This window comes from Magnolia sinica, chromosome 11, assembly GCF_029962835.1.
Source record: "Magnolia sinica isolate HGM2019 chromosome 11, MsV1, whole genome shotgun sequence".
In the NCBI taxonomy this organism is placed as follows: Eukaryota; Viridiplantae; Streptophyta; class Magnoliopsida; order Magnoliales; family Magnoliaceae; genus Magnolia; species Magnolia sinica.
Genome location: NC_080583.1, coordinates 6648669 through 6655850, shown reverse-complemented (window position 1 = coordinate 6655850; position 7182 = coordinate 6648669).

Sequence of the window (7182 nt, the reverse complement as noted above, 5' to 3'; positions counted from 1 at the left end):
TGCTGATCTCAGTGTTGGAAAAGGAGTCCCGTGCCTCTCATCTACCACTAAGACATGGAGTCGGACCAAGACCTGAGTAGGGATCAGGTGATGGTTTTTACCATCATCTTCAGCTAGGGTGAGAGGGTCAACCCAATAGTGTCGGGCCTACAGTGATGTGTGTTGGACATGCACCCTATCCATCAGATGCTCCCTCTAATGGTGGGCCATGATCTGAAAAATGAGCCCAGTCCATTACTTAGGTGGTCCACACAACAGGAATAGTGAGAATGGACAACCACCTTCTATTTATTATGGGGCCTACCATGATGTAGTTCAAACATCCAACCCGTTATATGTGTGAATCCCACCATAATGAGGGGTTCCACCAAATTTCAGGCCATTAAAAAACTTAGATGAGTGACACCACGCGATTCTAGATGTTTTAGTCAAGATTTCCAACTGTTTCAGATGGTGTGGCCCACCTGAGTTCCACATGCGGCTGATGTCACGCCCCAAAATTCGGGTACCCGAATAGGGTGTCCAAGACCCGAATTCCAAACCTGTGACCTATATAAAAATAAATAAAAATAAAAAGATAAAGTATGACAATTTCACATGCATGTCATTTTCTTCCACCATAGCCCAAAACTTTAAAATCCAAACACATACTAAGATAACTAATTACATAATCTGTTATTACATCGATGCATGATTATTTAGCTTTACTTGAAATAAGAAAATCAAGTCAAACATTTCTACATTCAGAGTTCTAAAATAAAATAAAATTTATCCTATGTAGAATGACATACCACGTGCATCCAACTACATTCCATGCTCCACTACTAATAGTAGTACCCTGCATCTTCAAAGTATTTATAACCTAAAACGATTAAAACATAATGAGTTGACAACTCAATAAGTCACATCAATCTCGAGTTGAAAGTCTCACAAATATTACCAAATTTAACCTCTACATATTAATCAAAATAAGGCGAACATTGGATGTAAAATCATAGTTAATAATTTGACATTCATGAATATGAAATGAATAACTTGTTTAACATAACTTTTCTAAAAATATTAAGATTTAGAGTGGGCAAAACACTTATGTGTGCTGAACCTTTTAGGGGATGACCCACGGTAGAGCACCGGTGTTGATCCTTTTAGGGTATGACCCTAGGCAGAGCACCAGTGTAACCTTTTAAGGACAAAAGCCCAGGGCAGTGCACCCGTGTGTACTGATCCTTTTTGAGAATTACCCAGGGCAGAACACCTGTGCCGATCCTTTTGGGAATGACCCTAGGCAGAGCACCCGTGTCGTGCTGATCATTTCGGGAATGACCCTGGGCAGAGCACCCGTAAAAATCATTGCATAAAAAAATAATTGTTCACATAAGATACATCTATCTTACAAGGAAACATGACAGATATGGTGTTTATGTTCACATAATAAATATTCAACATCACCATTAGATAATATTAAATTAAAAAATAATAATAATATTTGCATTGGTTCAGTTAAATAAAGAATATCCTTCAATAGGGAATTACTTATGAATTTTTCAATGTTTAAATTATATAAGACAATTACTTATGAATTTTTCAATAGAGAATGATCACCTACCTACTATGGAAAAAATAGTGTGATAGGAGGAAAATAATCTGAAGCGATGCCGATTTCTAAATGTACTAACTTGGATTGATCAACTCTGAACTCAATGTTGAACCATCACGGATACTCTCCCTTCTCCTGATCTCTCTTTTCTTCTCACAATCTTTCTTTTGTGATTTTTTTTATCGTTTTTCTCTAGGTAGCATGAGAAATGGGGTATAAAAATAATGCCATGTGAGTTAGTAGGTTGGGAGTTCATTGGACGGTTTAGATTGGATTAGTGGGTCTCACTATGATGATATCATGCATGGTGGATGGGTTCACATCCACAACCATACTGCAGAAAAGTGGGAAAGAGAGAGAGTCGTGGAGGAGATGCATGGTCATGGCTGACGCACGTTCACTCTGTTTTGGTTTTTCTTTTTGAGAATGGGCCCCACAGGAATCACATGATAAATCCACACCGTTCATCAGTTTTTCCCATCAAAGTTAAGGCATGTGCCCAAAAATAAGGGCCATCCACAATTCAGGTGGGCCACTCCAACGGCAACAGTGGAACCCACCGTTAAAAGCAACAGAGTATTACAGCTGATTTTCGAGGATTTTTTTGGGCATCGCGAGATGCACGTTCAAGATGCCACACAAACATCACATGCACCACTTTGCTCCACCCTATAGGAACATTTCCCTCGCAACTTAACCTATGGTAATTCTCAACCGTACACATGGCATAGATGTACATTAATCCAAACCGTCCCAATTGTGGGGCCCGTTGTTGATGGGATACAGGTCAAAAATCACAGTGAATGAATATTCCTACCTATAAAGTGGTTGGTGGTTTCAATTCATCTTACAAAATGAGATGGCTATGGCCATTAAATGAGTGGATTTACGAGCTATGCTCCATCCACAATGGGGTCCACAAATTCAACGGTTCAGATTGTTGCACATATATGGTACATGTACGGTGTATGTGAAACAACAACTTGGAATTAGATTTATTTTAAAAAAATTATTATACCATGGCAGCTTCCAAACTGAGAAATGCTCCCATCCAACTGGTTGTATTGCACGATAAGTTACCAACTTCCAACCTATCGTGTGTATGTGACATCTACACCGTCCATAGGTTGGCCCCACCATAAGAATCATCTTGTGATTTTTACACAAGGTGATCCTCATGGTAGGTCTAACTTATTGTACGGTGCGGATTTCACACACACATGATAGGTTGGAACTTACCTTCTGGCAGGACACAGCTTAACCGTCCAACCAATTGCATGTGAACGTTTGGCCCTTTTTTTTCACTATTTAGTCCTGATAACTTATCACGTGCACTGCACACGCCCTTTACTCAGATTTGTTGATGAGAATGTCTTGCAAGCAACCAGGTGTAGGTAAGGAAATTGTGCAGCTATTTTGTTGTGGGGCCCACTGTGGGATCTGTGTGTGGTATCCGTACCATTCAGCCAGGTCATCCGATTATGAAAATGGTATGCACCAAAATTCAGCCCAATCCAACCGTCAAGTCAAGTGGTCCCCACATGAATTTGAAGGTTTTTGGGTGATTTCATGTTATTTTCTATGGTGCAGCTCACCTAATGATTCTATCGGCTTGAAACATGTGGCTAAAATCAGGCGATTGAATCACCAACATGGTTTTCCCAACACATGCCAAAAATCAGGCCGATTGAATCATTAGGTGAGCCACACCATAGATGTTAAATAGAGTTGTGGGCCCTATAACCCAACATGTTGCATGTTTTTCTCATCCACAGCTAATTGCATTTGAGATACTCTTTGTTAATTTGCAATAGTTTAAGTGTTTAGACATGAAGAATCTAAAAGAGGTGGACTAGACTAACTTATATTAATAAAATAAATAAATAAATAAATAAGAAGGAAAATTGTGGAATCCCATAATAATTCCATTGTTTGGGATGGACTAATGTTTTTCATGAAAGTATTAAAAGGTCAATAGCTAAATATTAAAATTTATTTCTAATAACTAATAAAATTGACATTTAATATATTTTAAAAATAAATTAGTATAAAAATTTTGCTGCAAAATTTCTCTAGAATTAACATTTTACCTAATAATGCCTCCGTAATTAAAAATTACTTTTCGAGAGAGTTACAAAAATGCCCTCATCTAATTTTTTATTTAACAATTATGAAAGTTGAGGCTTGTGGGCCATGTGGTATGTGTGAGACATCCAAAATATCCAACATATCCACCCCACCATGGTGATAGCGGGAACAAAATAAAAGGCCGATTAAATTATCAGGTGGGCTATACTTGAATTTAGATGTTTTGGGTGGTGTATATTATCTTTTATGGATTGACCCATCTTGTGATTGTTCCCTAATATTTTTGGTTCATCTATTAATAATGTAAGTAGGCATCCTTTGGATACACTAAATGTGAGACATACCATGTACACCCAACAATTTTGAATTCTCCCCTCCATAAAAAAAAAAAATAATAATAAATAAATAAAATCAAGGGTAATAATATAATTTCTCCTTTGAAAAAGATCAAGAGGCAATACAAGTTTGTGAGGCACTATTTGGTATAAACCCTAATCACATAAGCATTTTGTAGTAAAAATATCTAAAAATGAAAAGATCATCTTTGAATGGCACCTAAACAAGCCCATATATTTAATTCAATAGTTTATGTGGTTTGAAATTTAAATAACAATTAAATCTAATGCGCCATCATTTTTTTATGCACTATAGTTGAGAAACGAATTAGCGGACACATTAACGTGCTTGAGGTTTCCTAGAAAACATGCTGGCATATTGCAATATGATGCATTGGAACTTTAGCATATGGATCCAGGCTCACTTCCAATGATCTTAAACCGTTTAAATGATGATTCTTGGTGTTTAAGGTGGATATGGATCAAATAAAAGCTATTAAATTATATTTTTTAAACCCTTGATAATTTAGCTCTTTCACATCAATATCAACGGCTGTGATGACCTTTATATAATGAAAGGGTTGCAATGAATGATTTAAGTCACATCGTATTTATGTCTGTATGTATTCTAGAGAGCGTCTATCATCAAAATTATTTTAATAAGGGTTCATTAAATCTAAATTAAACAGTGGATGGGCAACCATGTTGTATGATCCAAGCTTGTAATGTGCAGAGAAAAACCTTTCTACTCTGGTAAAGTATGGTAGTTCATGCACATGAACTTAAAAATTTTTACATGTGTCATACATGTAAATCAAATTGAAGTATCCAAATCCAAACATTTATCCACTGAACTCATATCTCATAAGGCAAATAGGTGGACGTTTAAATTGAAAAATAACCTTCCCTAAATTCAACTAAAAAATATCCATTAATCAAGCTCTAATAATTTCATCAATCTGATTCCGAGATGATAAGTGGGCCCCAAAATTAAGATGGTTTAATTCAATCCACACATAGGATGAGGATTAGCAGAAGGCTGCCATGCTCTCCCAACCTATCACATAACTCCCATCAACTTGCATCACATGCTCAAAATTTAAATTGCTAAGGGCCATCAATCACTCTCCTCAACCTGTTTGAGGTTGAGATTTGTGGGCCCCACTATGATATGTGTCAGACATCTACTGATTGATACACTTAGATTAGAGGTCACACCAAGTTTCAGCCAGATCAGGTGGGACCCTCCAAGTGATTTTAGATAATTTAGCATGTTTTCGTATAGTTTTAGATGGTGTGACCCACCTGCATTCCATCTAAGACTGATTTTTGGGGTATCCCATAACCTGGAGGGCACAGTTTGGGTGTGGATCATTGGATCCATTGAGGTTAGTGAATCCCTAATTATGGGGCCCACTGTGATATATATGCCTTACATTCACACCATCCATCCATTTAGACAACTCATTTTAAGGCATGATCCAAAAAATGAAGTCAATTCAAATCTTAGATTGGACCATAGCTCAGGAAATAATAATTATTAAATCCTCACCATTAAAAGCTTCATGGGCCACCAGGATGTTTATTTGCCATCCAACTTGTTGATAAGGTCACAAATGCCTGGATGAAGAGACAACACAAATATCAGCTTGATCCAAAACTTTTGTGGCCCATAAAAAGTTTTTAATAATTGATTACCATTGTTTCCTATATTATAGTCTACCTTAAATTTAGATACGCTTCATTTTTGGAATCATGACCTACCATGACTTTTCAAAACTGATGGATGACATGGATGTGAGACATACATCATGGTGGCCCCCATGGTTGGAGATCCCACCCACCTCGCCTGTTTAGTACATGGGCATAGATGGGATTAGGTGGGATGGAATTGCATTTTCATCCCACGTGGGATTTCCAATGGATTTTAAAAAACTACTACACATGTGAGCCGCACATCAATTCATATGTTTTATCCATGTTGTTCATCAGCATATGCTCTTTACAGGCGACATTCTAGTTTTATATATATATATATATATATATATATATATATATATATATATATATATATATATGTGGGAAAAGGTACTATGCGCTCGAGCTCACGATAAACTCCCCTGAGGTCGAGCTGTGTGGGCCCCACTATGATGCGTGTCGACCATCAACACCGTGCATTTGATGGGTCCCCTTTAAATTATGGGATATCCAAAAAATCAGCCATATACGGAACTCAAGTGGGTCATACCATCTAAAATCATGTGAAGACATGCCAAGAACATATAAAAGCACTTGGCGGGGCCCACCTGAGTTTTGAATGCTGCTGAAACTTGGTTTGAACCCTCATCCAAGTGGGACACACATAATGGATGGGCTGGGTTTGCAAACCACATCTCGGTGGGCCCAAAAAATGATTATGAATGTTTTAATGGTGCACGGCCCCTCTCAACTTTTGTATGTGGTGTGGCCCACAAAAGTCACGGATTGACTTGATTTTTGAGACCTAGGCCCACGATGAAATGGTGCATCTGACTGATGGGATAGATTTTCGACACGCATCACGGTGGGGCCCACACAGCTCGACCTCATGGGTTCCCATCAGCTCGAGCGCATAGTACCTTTTCCTCTTATTTATATATATATATATATATATATATATATATATATATATATATATATATATATATATAAGTTACTGACATCCATTGTGAATTTGATTTATTGATTACAATTGCATAGTCTACCAAACTGGATTTTTAAATCCGGTCTTTTTCCATAGCAAGAATTTTATCCCAAACATGGGAATTGGATGGGTAAAATAAATTGATATCTCAGTACATAATTATTGTGCAATAATGGTATTAATCTCATTTAATACAATTCCATACTGTTAGATCATTTAATCCAACGGACCAAAAAGGCCCTCAGCGGATCCGTGGATCCATTGAAGCCGCACCCTAACCTGGAGGAGATCTACCAAAAACTGAGTGTTGATGTCCAACACACATCACAGTGAAGCCCACATTGGTTATCCTCGTAGTACCATTTCCCTACATAAACTCATTTAATTGACAAATAATGGAAAATTAAATTGGGACCCTAATGGCAATCAGTAATTGTGCAAAAATGGAGGGGCATTTTGGTCCATAAAGGGTACAAAAA